General features: G+C 56.5%; 12 non-coding genes across 12 annotated transcripts; all 12 read left to right on the top strand.

The window, feature by feature from the left end:
• Positions 1 to 445: 445 nt before the first annotated feature.
• On the top strand, positions 446 to 565 carry LOC140134400 (5S ribosomal RNA). Its single transcript, XR_011856261.1, has one exon. It is a non-coding gene; the product is annotated as a 5S ribosomal RNA (ribosomal RNA).
• Positions 566 to 1,249: 684 nt separating this feature from the next.
• LOC140134501 (5S ribosomal RNA) lies at positions 1,250 to 1,368 on the top strand. Its single transcript, XR_011856327.1, has one exon. It is a non-coding gene; the product is annotated as a 5S ribosomal RNA (ribosomal RNA).
• A 1,313-nt stretch (positions 1,369 to 2,681) lies between these two features.
• Positions 2,682 to 2,801, top strand: LOC140134399 (5S ribosomal RNA). The gene has a single exon (XR_011856260.1). It is a non-coding gene; the product is annotated as a 5S ribosomal RNA (ribosomal RNA).
• Positions 2,802 to 3,445: 644 nt separating this feature from the next.
• On the top strand, positions 3,446 to 3,564 carry LOC140134500 (5S ribosomal RNA). Its single transcript, XR_011856326.1, has one exon. It is a non-coding gene; the product is annotated as a 5S ribosomal RNA (ribosomal RNA).
• A 1,313-nt stretch (positions 3,565 to 4,877) lies between these two features.
• Positions 4,878 to 4,997, top strand: LOC140134374 (5S ribosomal RNA). Its single transcript, XR_011856236.1, has one exon. It is a non-coding gene; the product is annotated as a 5S ribosomal RNA (ribosomal RNA).
• A 688-nt stretch (positions 4,998 to 5,685) lies between these two features.
• On the top strand, positions 5,686 to 5,804 carry LOC140134432 (5S ribosomal RNA). The gene has a single exon (XR_011856292.1). It is a non-coding gene; the product is annotated as a 5S ribosomal RNA (ribosomal RNA).
• Positions 5,805 to 7,102: 1,298 nt separating this feature from the next.
• LOC140134429 (5S ribosomal RNA) lies at positions 7,103 to 7,222 on the top strand. The gene has a single exon (XR_011856289.1). It is a non-coding gene; the product is annotated as a 5S ribosomal RNA (ribosomal RNA).
• Positions 7,223 to 7,914: 692 nt separating this feature from the next.
• LOC140134490 (5S ribosomal RNA) lies at positions 7,915 to 8,033 on the top strand. The gene has a single exon (XR_011856316.1). It is a non-coding gene; the product is annotated as a 5S ribosomal RNA (ribosomal RNA).
• A 1,298-nt stretch (positions 8,034 to 9,331) lies between these two features.
• LOC140134373 (5S ribosomal RNA) lies at positions 9,332 to 9,451 on the top strand. Its single transcript, XR_011856235.1, has one exon. It is a non-coding gene; the product is annotated as a 5S ribosomal RNA (ribosomal RNA).
• A 692-nt stretch (positions 9,452 to 10,143) lies between these two features.
• LOC140134479 (5S ribosomal RNA) lies at positions 10,144 to 10,262 on the top strand. Its single transcript, XR_011856305.1, has one exon. It is a non-coding gene; the product is annotated as a 5S ribosomal RNA (ribosomal RNA).
• Positions 10,263 to 11,561: 1,299 nt separating this feature from the next.
• Positions 11,562 to 11,681, top strand: LOC140134398 (5S ribosomal RNA). The gene has a single exon (XR_011856259.1). It is a non-coding gene; the product is annotated as a 5S ribosomal RNA (ribosomal RNA).
• A 692-nt stretch (positions 11,682 to 12,373) lies between these two features.
• Positions 12,374 to 12,492, top strand: LOC140134471 (5S ribosomal RNA). The gene has a single exon (XR_011856301.1). It is a non-coding gene; the product is annotated as a 5S ribosomal RNA (ribosomal RNA).
• The last annotated feature ends 318 nt before the right edge of the window (positions 12,493 to 12,810 follow it).

Genomic DNA, 12,810 nt, shown 5'->3' with positions numbered 1-12,810 from the left:
GCTGTGGGTGGTAAAAGCAGCTGCCAATGGCTGGCAACTATGTCACCTGTTTTGTCTCCATCCCAGGTGGCTGGAGCCTGCTGGTTGTGCTTTCCAAACAGCTTCCCCCCAAAAGCAGTTTTAGGCCATGGAGAAAGGCGGCTGGCCGCTCAGGTGGAGAGTTGCCACGGTGAGGGGGTTTGATTGCTCAACAACAGCTGTCATGACAGGGGCTACAGCCAGCCCTTGCAGTTGCACTTTGCCGGCGCGGAGGTATAGAAAGGCCAAAGTTTTGCCGCTGGCCAAAGAGGAGGAGCCCTTCCCCCACCCCCCATCCTGTTGTGTGTCCCTGGTGTACCCGAGGCACGGGAGCGGCTTGGCCCAGGGCCGTGCTAGGCCGGTGCTTTGGGGCAGCACGTTGTCAGAATGGCCGCCTTTTTGGGGAGGCAGGGAAGCATGAGGTAGCGTCTACCGGCCATACCACCCTGAATACGCCCGATCTCGTCCGATCTCGGAAGCAAAGCAGGGTCGGGCTCGGACAGTACTTGGATGGGAGACCTCCTGGGAAGCGCGGGTGCTGTAGACCGTTTGATTACTTTTTGTCCTCTACCTCCCTCCAAGGTCCACCCCCCTCCAGCGCGGAGCTGCCAGTCCCCGAATATATGTTGCCTTGACGCATCCCCGAGCAGGAAGAGGCTGGCCCACCAAGGCCTCTGAGACGCCCACCCACCCCCCACACCGTCACCACGGCCTCTAGCTGGGTGTTCCCGCTGCAAGGCCTTGGTTGGCCCCCTGCAGCCTGCCACCTGGAAAGGTGAGAGTTAATATGAGGCCGCAGCTGAAAGGCTCAGGCCTTGAGCAGGGGCTAGTGGGGAGGGCCAGCAGAAGTGAAGTGTGCCAAAGAAGCGGGTGTAACTAGCCCGCTGGAGGGGCTGAGCTGCCGACGGCCTGCGGGCTAGCCAGCCAGCCAGCCAGCTAGCCAGCTGTGGCCAAAAGGGATGTGGGGGCTGCTGGTAGAATGTTGCAAAAAGGCGGGCTTGAGCAGTAGCAGGCTGTGGCCACGGTGCCATGAAGCTAGAGGGGGCTGTGAGGCAAGCAAGTAGGCTGTGCTGGGTGGCTTTGCTGTGCTGCACAGAGCCAGGCCATGTAAAAGAAGAGAAGAAGAAGAAGAAGAAAAAAGAAAAAAAAAAAGGGCCAAGCTTGAGCCCAGTGGAAGAAGCAGTAGGCGTCAGGCTGCAGTACAAGAGCAGCAAGTGAGAGGCCTGTCTCTGCCTACGGCCACACCACCCTGAACACGCCCGATCTCGTCTGATCTCGGAAGCTAAGCAGGGTCGGGCCTGGTTAGTACTTGGATGGGAGACCGCCTGGGAATACCAGGTGCTGTAGGCTTTTGCTTTTCCTCCCTTCAACCAGCAGGGGTCACTGTCCTCTATGCCTATTTTACATTTACTTTGCACGCTTGCTTCTTTTCACTTGCTTTCTCTCTTGCACTCTTTAACCCTTGCAAAGCCCTAGCAGTCGCCTTGGCCCCCCCCTGTCACTTTTCAACTGCGGGGATACCTCAAGAGCAAGGCGCCTACCAGCGTTCTTGTTTATTCCTCTTACTTCTGCCCCAAATTTCAACCCCCAGCGTCTCCCATAGGGCTGGAGGCAAGGGGGGGCATTTGTCATCTAGCTTTGTGCAGCGCTGCGTAATGTGTAGGCGCTATATAAATAAAGAAGGATTCTTTTTATTATCAGACAGGCATCTTTGGCACTGTTTTAAGGGGGTCATTTAGTTTTGTCTTTTGTCTTTTTTTCCCTTGTATTTGTCAGCTTTTCGGGGGAAAAGGGGTAGATTTGCAGAAAACTTTGTGGCTGTTTTAGCCGCCTTGCAGAGTGACAAACACAGTGAGGCAAGCGTTGCCTTTGAAAAGGGTCAATTGCTAAATCCTGCTTTGCGCGGCCTGGCAGGAGGCGAGCGAATGCGACATTTGTGTCTCAGTGCTGTGCGGGGGGTTTGGCATGAAATGCTCCTTGCGGCTTTTTGCTGGCAAAAAGTGTCAAAAACCTGTGACGCCACCTTTGTTTTGCGCCGTTTTTCAAGCCAAAAAGTTGCGTAAACTGGGGGCTTAATCCCCAAGCCCCCATGGGCGCTAGGCGGCTGTCCGATTTCCACAGCCAGCCAGTTATCCAGCCAGCCAGTTATCCAGCCAGCCGGCGGCGCCAGCCGCCCCAGCCCAGCCTGTTAGCAAGCCACGCGTCCCAGTACAGGGAAGCTGTGGGTGGTAAAAGCAGCTGCCAATGGCTGGCAACTATGTCACCTGTTTTGTCTCCATCCCAGGTGGCTGGAGCCTGCTGGTTGTGCTTTCCAAACAGCTTCCCCCCAAAAGCAGTTTTAGGCCATGGAGAAAGGCGGCTGGCCGCTCAGGTGGAGAGTTGCCACGGTGAGGGGGTTTGATTGCTCAACAACAGCTGTCATGACAGGGGCTACAGCCAGCCCTTGCAGTTGCACTTTGCCGGCGCGGAGGTATAGAAAGGCCAAAGTTTTGCCGCTGGCCAAAGAGGAGGAGCCCTTCCCCCACCCCCCATCCTGTTGTGTGTCCCTGGTGTACCCGAGGCACGGGAGCGGCTTGGCCCAGGGCCGTGCTAGGCCGGTGCTTTGGGGCAGCACGTTGTCAGAATGGCCGCCTTTTTGGGGAGGCAGGGAAGCATGAGGTAGCGTCTACCGGCCATACCACCCTGAATACGCCCGATCTCGTCCGATCTCGGAAGCAAAGCAGGGTCGGGCTCGGACAGTACTTGGATGGGAGACCTCCTGGGAAGCGCGGGTGCTGTAGACCGTTTGATTACTTTTTGTCCTCTACCTCCCTCCAAGGTCCACCCCCCTCCAGCGCGGAGCTGCCAGTCCCCGAATATATGTTGCCTTGACGCATCCCCGAGCAGGAAGAGGCTGGCCCACCAAGGCCTCTAGCTGGGTGTTCCCGCTGCAAGGCCTTGGTTGGCCCCCTGCAGCCTGCCACCTGGAAAGGTGAGAGTTAATATGAGGCCGCAGCTGAAAGGCTCAGGCCTTGAGCAGGGGCTAGTGGGGAGGGCCAGCAGAAGTGAAGTGTGCCAAAGAAGCGGGTGTAACTAGCCCGCTGGAGGGGCTGAGCTGCCGACGGCCTGCGGGCTAGCCAGCCAGCCAGCCAGCTAGCCAGCTGTGGCCAAAAGGGATGTGGGGGCTGCTGGTAGAATGTTGCAAAAAGGCGGGCTTGAGCAGTAGCAGGCTGTGGCCACGGTGCCATGAAGCTAGAGGGGGCTGTGAGGCAAGCAAGTAGGCTGCGCTGGGTGGCTTTGCTGTGCTGCACAGAGCCAGGCCATGTAAAAGAAGAGAAGAAGAAGAAGAAGAAAAAAGAAAAAAAAAAAGGGCCAAGCTTGAGCCCAGTGGAAGAAGCAGTAGGCGTCAGGCTGCAGTACAAGAGCAGCAAGTGAGAGGCCTGTCTCTGCCTACGGCCACACCACCCTGAACACGCCCGATCTCGTCTGATCTCGGAAGCTAAGCAGGGTCGGGCCTGGTTAGTACTTGGATGGGAGACCGCCTGGGAATACCAGGTGCTGTAGGCTTTTGCTTTTCCTCCCTTCAACCAGCAGGGGTCACTGTCCTCTATGCCTATTTTACATTTACTTTGCACGCTTGCTTCATTTCACTTGCTTTCTCTCTTGCACTCTTTAACCCTTGCAAAGCCCTAGCAGTCGCCTTGGCCCCCCCCTGTCACTTTTCAACTGCGGGGATACCTCAAGAGCAAGGCGCCCACCAGCGTTCTTGTTTATTCCTCTTACTTCTGCCCCAAATTTCAACCCCCAGCGTCTCCCATAGGGCTGGAGGCAAGGGGGGGCATTTGTCATCTAGCTTTGTGCAGCGCTGCGTAATGTGTAGGCGCTATATAAATAAAGAAGGATTCTTTTTATTATCAGACAGGCATCTTTGGCACTGTTTTAAGGGGGTCATTTAGTTTTGTCTTTTGTCTTTTTTTCCCTTGTATTTGTCAGCTTTTCGGGGGAAAAGGGGTAGATTTGCAGAAAACTTTGTGGCTGTTTTAGCCGCCTTGCAGAGTGACAAACACAGTGAGGCAAGCGTTGCCTTTGAAAAGGGTCAATTGCTAAATCCTGCTTTGCGCGGCCTGGCAGGAGGCGAGCGAATGCGACATTTGTGTCTCAGTGCTGTGCGGGGGGTTTGGCATGAAATGCTCCTTGCGGCTTTTTGCTGGCAAAAAGTGTCAAAAACCTGTGACGCCACCTTTGTTTTGCGCCGTTTTTCAAGCCAAAAAGTTGCGTAAACTGGGGGCTTAATCCCCAAGCCCCCATGGGCGCTAGACGGCTGTCCGATTTCCACAGCCAGCCAGTTATCCAGCCAGCCAGTTATCCAGCCAGCCGGCGGCGCCAGCCGCCCCAGCCCAGCCTGTTAGCAAGCCACGCGTCCCAGTACAGGGAAGCTGTGGGTGGTAAAAGCAGCTGCCAATGGCTGGCAACTATGTCACCTGTTTTGTCTCCATCCCAGGTGGCTGGAGCCTGCTGGTTGTGCTTTCCAAACAGCTTCCCCCCAAAAGCAGTTTTAGGCCATGGAGAAAGGCGGCTGGCCGCTCAGGTGGAGAGTTGCCACGGTGAGGGGGTTTGATTGCTCAACAACAGCTGTCATGACAGGGGCTACAGCCAGCCCTTGCAGTTGCACTTTGCCGGCGCGGAGGTATAGAAAGGCCAAAGTTTTGCCGCTGGCCAAAGAGGAGGAGCCCTTCCCCCACCCCCCATCCTGTTGTGTGTCCCTGGTGTACCCGAGGCACGGGAGCGGCTTGGCCCAGGGCCGTGCTAGGCCGGTGCTTTGGGGCAGCACGTTGTCAGAATGGACGCCTTTTTGGGGAGGCAGGGAAGCATGAGGTAGCGTCTACCGGCCATACCACCCTGAATACGCCCGATCTCGTCCGATCTCGGAAGCAAAGCAGGGTCGGGCCCGGACAGTACTTGGATGGGAGACCTCCTGGGAAGCATGGGTGCTGTAGACCGTTTGATTACTTTTTGTCCTCTACCTCCCTCCAAGGTCCACCCCCCTCCAGCGCGGAGCTGCCAGTCCCCGAATATATGTTGCCTTGACGCATCCCCGAGCAGGAAGAGGCTGGCCCACCAAGGCCTCTGAGACGCCCACCCACCCCCCACACCGTCACCACGGCCTCTAGCTGGGTGTTCCCGCTGCAAGGCCTTGGTTGGCCCCCTGCAGCCTGCCACCTGGAAAGGTGAGAGTTAATATGAGGCCGCAGCTGAAAGGCTCAGGCCTTGAGCAGGGGCTAGTGGGGAGGGCCAGCAGAAGTGAAGTGTGCCAAAGAAGCGGGTGTAACTAGCCCGCTGGAGGGGCTGAGCTGCCGACGGCCTGCGGGCTAGCCAGCCAGCCAGCCAGCTAGCCAGCCAGCTGTGGCCAAAAGGGATGTGGGGGCTGCTGGTAGAATGTTGCAAAAAGGCGGGCTTGAGCAGTAGCAGGCTGTGGCCACGGTGCCATGAAGCTAGAGGGGGCTGTGAGGCAAGCAAGTAGGCTGTGCTGGGTGGCTTTGCTGTGCTGCACAGAGCCAGGCCATGTAAAAGAAGAGAAGAAGAAGAAGAAGAAAAAAGAAAAAAAAAAAGGGCCAAGCTTGAGCCCAGTGGAAGAAGCAGTAGGCGTCAGGCTGCAGTACAAGAGCAGCAAGTGAGAGGCCTGTCTCTGCCTACGGCCACACCACCCTGAACACGCCCGATCTCGTCTGATCTCGGAAGCTAAGCAGGGTTGGGCCTGGTTAGTACTTGGATGGGAGACCGCCTGGGAATACCAGGTGCTGTAGGCTTTTGCTTTTCCTCCCTTCAACCAGCAGGGGTCACTGTCCTCTATGCCTATTTTACATTTACTTTGCACGCTTGCTTCTTTTCACTTGCTTTCTCTCTTGCACTCTTTAACCCTTGCAAAGCCCTAGCAGTCGCCTTGGCCCCCCCCTGTCACTTTTCAACTGCGGGGATACCTCAAGAGCAAGGCGCCCACCAGCGTTCTTGTTTATTCCTCTTACTTCTGCCCCAAATTTCAACCCCCAGCGTCTCCCATAGGGCTGGAGGCAAGGGGGGGCATTTGTCATCTAGCTTTGTGCAGCGCTGCGTAATGTGTAGGCGCTATATAAATAAAGAAGGATTCTTTTTATTATCAGACAGGCATCTTTGGCACTGTTTTAAGGGGGTCATTTAGTTTTGTCTTTTGTCTTTTTTTCCCTTGTATTTGTCAGCTTTTCGGGGGAAAAGGGGTAGATTTGCAGAAAACTTTGTGGCTGTTTTAGCCGCCTTGCAGAGTGACAAACACAGTGAGGCAAGCGTTGCCTTTGAAAAGGGTCAATTGCTAAATCCTGCTTTGCGCGGCCTGGCAGGAGGCGAGCGAATGCGACATTTGTGTCTCAGTGCTGTGCGGGGGGTTTGGCATGAAATGCTCCTTGCGGCTTTTTGCTGGCAAAAAGTGTCAAAAACCTGTGACGCCACCTTTGTTTTGTGCCGTTTTTCAAGCCAAAAAGTTGCGTAAACTGGGGGCTTAATCCCCAAGCCCCCATGGGCGCTAGGCGGCTGTCCGATTTCCACAGCCAGCCAGTTATCCAGCCAGCCGGCGGCGCCAGCCGCCCCAGCCCAGCCTGTTAGCAAGCCACGCGTCCCAGTACAGGGAAGCTGTGGGTGGTAAAAGCAGCTGCCAATGGCTGGCAACTATGTCACCTGTTTTGTCTCCATCCCAGGTGGCTGGAGCCTGCTGGTTGTGCTTTCCAAACAGCTTCCACCCAAAAGCAGATTTTAGGCCATGGAGAAAGGCGGCTGGCCGCTCAGGTGGAGAGTTGCCACGGTGAGGGGGTTTGATTGCTCAACAACAGCTGTCATGACAGGGGCTACAGCCAGCCCTTGCAGTTGCACTTTGCCGGCGCGGAGGTATAGAAAGGCCAAAGTTTTGCCGCTGGCCAAAGAGGAGGAGCCCTTCCCCCACCCCCCATCCTGTTGTGTGTCCCTGGTGTACCCGAGGCACGGGAGCGGCTTGGCCCAGGGCCGTGCTAGGCCGGTGCTTTGGGGCAGCACGTTGTCAGAATGGCCGCCTTTTTGGGGAGGCAGGGAAGCATGAGGTAGCGTCTACCGGCCATACCACCCTGAATACGCCCGATCTCGTCCGATCTCGGAAGCAAAGCAGGGTCGGGCCCGGACAGTACTTGGAAGGGAGACCTCCTGGGAAGCGCGGGTGCTGTAGACCGTTTGATTACTTTTTGTCCTCTACCTCCCTCCAAGGTCCACCCCCCTCCAGCGCGGAGCTGCCAGTCCCCGAATATATGTTGCCTTGACGCATCCCCGAGCAGGAAGAGGCTGGCCCACCAAGGCCTCTGAGACGCCCACCCACCCCCCACACCGTCACCACGGCCTCTAGCTGGGTGTTCCCGCTGCAAGGCCTTGGTTGGCCCCCTGCAGCCTGCCACCTGGAAAGGTGAGAGTTAATATGAGGCCGCAGCTGAAAGGCTCAGGCCTTGAGCAGGGGCTAGTGGGGAGGGCCAGCAGAAGTGAAGTGTGCCAAAGAAGCGGGTGTAACTAGCCCGCTGGAGGGGCTGAGCTGCCGACGGCCTGCGGGCTAGCCAGCCAGCCAGCCAGCCAGCCAGCTAGCCAGCTGTGGCCAAAAGGGATGTGGGGGCTGCTGGTAGAATGTTGCAAAAAGGCGGGCTTGAGCAGTAGCAGGCTGTGGCCACGGTGCCATGAAGCTAGAGGGGGCTGTGAGGCAAGCAAGTAGGCTGTGCTGGGTGGCTTTGCTGTGCTGCACAGAGCCAGGCCATGTAAAAGAAGAGAAGAAGAAGAAGAAGAAAAAAGAAAAAAAAAAAGGGCCAAGCTTGAGCCCAGTGGAAGAAGCAGCAGGCGTCAGGCTGCAGTACAAGAGCAGCAAGTGAGAGGCCTGTCTCTGCCTACGGCCACACCACCCTGAACACGCCCGATCTCGTCTGATCTCGGAAGCTAAGCAGGGTCGGGCCTGGTTAGTACTTGGATGGGAGACCGCCTGGGAATACCAGGTGCTGTAGGCTTTTGCTTTTCCTCCCTTCAACCAGCAGGGGTCACTGTCCTCTATGCCTATTTTACATTTACTTTGCACGCTTGCTTCTTTTCACTTGCTTTCTCTCTTGCACTCTTTAACCCTTGCAAAGCCCTAGCAGTCGCCTTGGCCCCCCCCTGTCACTTTTCAACTGCGGGGATACCTCAAGAGCAAGGCGCCCACCAGCGTTCTTGTTTATTCCTCTTACTTCTGCCCCAAATTTCAACCCCCAGCGTCTCCCATAGGGCTGGAGGCAAGGGGGGGCATTTGTCATCTAGCTTTGTGCAGCGCTGCGTAATGTGTAGGCGCTATATAAATAAAGAAGGATTCTTTTTATTATCAGACAGGCATCTTTGGCACTGTTTTAAGGGGGTCATTTAGTTTTGTCTTTTGTCTTTTTTTCCCTTGTATTTGTCAGCTTTTCGGGGGAAAAGGGGTAGATTTGCAGAAAACTTTGTGGCTGTTTTAGCCGCCTTGCAGAGTGACAAACACAGTGAGGCAAGCGTTGCCTTTGAAAAGGGTCAATTGCTAAATCCTGCTTTGCGCGGCCTGGCAGGAGGCGAGCGAATGCGACATTTGTGTCTCAGTGCTGTGCGGGGGGTTTGGCATGAAATGCTCCTTGCGGCTTTTTGCTGGCAAAAAGTGTCAAAAACCTGTGACGCCACCTTTGTTTTGCGCCGTTTTTCAAGCCAAAAAGTTGCGTAAACTGGGGGCTTAATCCCCAAGCCCCCATGGGCGCTAGGCGGCTGTCCGATTTCCACAGCCAGCCAGTTATCCAGCCAGCCGGCGGCGCCAGCCGCCCCAGCCCAGCCTGTTAGCAAGCCACGCGTCCCAGTACAGGGAAGCTGTGGGTGGTAAAAGCAGCTGCCAATGGCTGGCAACTATGTCACCTGTTTTGTCTCCATCCCAGGTGGCTGGAGCCTGCTGGTTGTGCTTTCCAAACAGCTTCCCCCCAAAAGCAGTTTTTAGGCCATGGAGAAAGGCGGCTGGCCGCTCAGGTGGAGAGTTGCCACGGTGAGGGGGTTTGATTGCTCAACAACAGCTGTCATGACAGGGGCTACAGCCAGCCCTTGCAGTTGCACTTTGCCGGCGCGGAGGTATAGAAAGGCCAAAGTTTTGCCGCTGGCCAAAGAGGAGGAGCCCTTCCCCCACCCCCCATCCTGTTGTGTGTCCCTGGTGTACCCGAGGCACGGGAGCGGCTTGGCCCAGGGCCGTGCTAGGCCGGTGCTTTGGGGCAGCACGTTGTCAGAATGGACGCCTTTTTGGGGAGGCAGGGAAGCATGAGGTAGCGTCTACCGGCCATACCACCCTGAATACGCCCGATCTCGTCCGATCTCGGAAGCAAAGCAGGGTCGGGCCCGGACAGTACTTGGATGGGAGACCTCCTGGGAAGCATGGGTGCTGTAGACCGTTTGATTACTTTTTGTCCTCTACCTCCCTCCAAGGTCCACCCCCCTCCAGCGCGGAGCTGCCAGTCCCCGAATATATGTTGCCTTGACGCATCCCCGAGCAGGAAGAGGCTGGCCCACCAAGGCCTCTGAGACGCCCACCCACCCCCCACACCGTCACCACGGCCTCTAGCTGGGTGTTCCCGCTGCAAGGCCTTGGTTGGCCCCCTGCAGCCTGCCACCTGGAAAGGTGAGAGTTAATATGAGGCCGCAGCTGAAAGGCTCAGGCCTTGAGCAGGGGCTAGTGGGGAGGGCCAGCAGAAGTGAAGTGTGCCAAAGAAGCGGGTGTAACTAGCCCGCTGGAGGGGCTGAGCTGCCGACGGCCTGCGGGCTAGCCAGCCAGCCAGCCAGCCAGCCAGCTAGCCAGCTGTGGCCAAAAGGGATGTGGGGGCTGCTGGTAGAATGTTGCAAAAAGGCGGGCTTGAGCAGTAGCAGGCTGTGGCCACGGTGCCATGAAGCTAGAGGGGGCTGTGAGGCAAGCAAGTAGGCTGTGCTGGGTGGCTTTGCTGTGCTGCACAGAGCCAGGCCATGTAAAAGAAGAGAAGAAGAAGAAGAAGAAAAAAGAAAAAAAAAAAGGGCCAAGCTTGAGCCCAGTGGAAGAAGCAGCAGGCGTCAGGCTGCAGTACAAGAGCAGCAAGTGAGAGGCCTGTCTCTGCCTACGGCCACACCACCCTGAACACGCCCGATCTCGTCTGATCTCGGAAGCTAAGCAGGGTCGGGCCTGGTTAGTACTTGGATGGGAGACCGCCTGGGAATACCAGGTGCTGTAGGCTTTTGCTTTTCCTCCCTTCAACCAGCAGGGGTCACTGTCCTCTATGCCTATTTTACATTTACTTTGCACGCTTGCTTCTTTTCACTTGCTTTCTCTCTTGCACTCTTTAACCCTTGCAAAGCCCTAGCAGTCGCCTTGGCCCCCCCCCTGTCACTTTTCAACTGCGGGGATACCTCAAGAGCAAGGCGCCCACCAGCGTTCTTGTTTATTCCTCTTACTTCTGCCCCAAATTTCAACCCCCAGCGTCTCCCATAGGGCTGGAGGCAAGGGGGGGCATTTGTCATCTAGCTTTGTGCAGCGCTGCGTAATGTGTAGGCGCTATATAAATAAAGAAGGATTCTTTTTATTATCAGACAGGCATCTTTGGCACTGTTTTAAGGGGGTCATTTAGTTTTGTCTTTTGTCTTTTTTTCCCTTGTATTTGTCAGCTTTTCGGGGGAAAAGGGGTAGATTTGCAGAAAACTTTGTGGCTGTTTTAGCCGCCTTGCAGAGTGACAAACACAGTGAGGCAAGCGTTGCCTTTGAAAAGGGTCAATTGCTAAATCCTGCTTTGCGCGGCCTGGCAGGAGGCGAGCGAATGCGACATTTGTGTCTCAGTGCTGTGCGGGGGGTTTGGCATGAAATGCTCCTTGCGGCTTTTTGCTGGCAAAAAGTGTCAAAAACCTGTGACGCCACCTTTGTTTTGCGCCGTTTTTCAAGCCAAAAAGTTGCGTAAACTGGGGGCTTAATCCCCAAGCCCCCATGGGCGCTAGGCGGCTGTCCGATTTCCACAGCCAGCCAGTTATCCAGCCAGCCGGCGGCGCCAGCCGCCCCAGCCCAGCCTGTTAGCAAGCCACGCGTCCCAGTACAGGGAAGCTGTGGGTGGTAAAAGCAGCTGCCAATGGCTGGCAACTATGTCACCTGTTTTGTCTCCATCCCAGGTGGCTGGAGCCTGCTGGTTGTGCTTTCCAAACAGCTTCCACCCAAAAGCAGATTTTAGGCCATGGAGAAAGGCGGCTGGCCGCTCAGGTGGAGAGTTGCCACGGTGAGGGGGTTTGATTGCTCAACAACAGCTGTCATGACAGGGGCTACAGCCAGCCCTTGCAGTTGCACTTTGCCGGCGCGGAGGTATAGAAAGGCCAAAGTTTTGCCGCTGGCCAAAGAGGAGGAGCCCTTCCCCCACCCCCCATCCTGTTGTGTGTCCCTGGTGTACCCGAGGCACGGGAGCGGCTTGGCCCAGGGCCGTGCTAGGCCGGTGCTTTGGGGCAGCACGTTGTCAGAATGGCCGCCTTTTTGGGGAGGCAGGGAAGCATGAGGTAGCGTCTACCGGCCATACCACCCTGAATACGCCCGATCTCGTCCGATCTCGGAAGCAAAGCAGGGTCGGGCTCGGACAGTACTTGGATGGGAGACCTCCTGGGAAGCGCGGGTGCTGTAGACCGTTTGATTACTTTTTGTCCTCTACCTCCCTCCAAGGTCCACCCCCCTCCAGCGCGGAGCTGCCAGTCCCCGAATATATGTTGCCTTGACGCATCCCCGAGCAGGAAGAGGCTGGCTCACCAAGGCCTCTGAGACGCCCACCCACCCCCCACACCGTCACCACGGCCTCTAGCTGGGTGTTCCCGCTGCAAGGCCTTGGTTGGCCCCCTGCAGCCTGCCACCTGGAAAGGTGAGAGTTAATATGAGGCCGCAGCTGAAAGGCTCAGGCCTTGAGCAGGGGCTAGTGGGGAGGGCCAGCAGAAGTGAAGTGTGCCAAAGAAGCGGGTGTAACTAGCCCGCTGGAGGGGCTGAGCTGCCGACGGCCTGCGGGCTAGCCAGCCAGCCAGCCAGCCAGCCAGCTAGCCAGCTGTGGCCAAAAGGGATGTGGGGGCTGCTGGTAGAATGTTGCAAAAAGGCGGGCTTGAGCAGTAGCAGGCTGTGGCCACGGTGCCATGAAGCTAGAGGGGGCTGTGAGGCAAGCAAGTAGGCTGTGCTGGGTGGCTTTGCTGTGCTGCACAGAGCCAGGCCATGTAAAAGAAGAGAAGAAGAAGAAGAAGAAAAAAGAAAAAAAAAAAGGGCCAAGCTTGAGCCCAGTGGAAGAAGCAGCAGGCGTCAGGCTGCAGTACAAGAGCAGCAAGTGAGAGGCCTGTCTCTGCCTACGGCCACACCACCCTGAACACGCCCGATCTCGTCTGATCTCGGAAGCTAAGCAGGGTCGGGCCTGGTTAGTACTTGGATGGGAGACCGCCTGGGAATACCAGGTGCTGTAGGCTTTTGCTTTTCCTCCCTTCAACCAGCAGGGGTCACTGTCCTCTATGCCTATTTTACATTTACTTTGCACGCTTGCTTCTTTTCACTTGCTTTCTCTCTTGCACTCTTTAACCCTTGCAAAGCCCTAGCAGTCGCCTTGGCCCCCCCCCTGTCACTTTTCAACTGCGGGGATAACTCAAGAGCAAGGCGCCCACCAGCGTTCTTGTTTATTCCTCTTACTTCTGCCCCAAATTTCAACCCCCAGCGTCTCCCATAGGGCTGGAGGCAAGGGGGGGCATTTGTCATCTAGCTTTGTGCAGCGCTGCGTAATGTGTAGGCGC

Source organism: Engystomops pustulosus, chromosome 5, assembly GCF_040894005.1.
Source record: "Engystomops pustulosus chromosome 5, aEngPut4.maternal, whole genome shotgun sequence".
Taxonomy (NCBI): domain Eukaryota; kingdom Metazoa; phylum Chordata; class Amphibia; order Anura; family Leptodactylidae; genus Engystomops; species Engystomops pustulosus.
The sequence above is the reverse complement of the archived record's forward strand: the minus strand, read 5'-3'. Positions and strand labels throughout refer to the sequence as shown.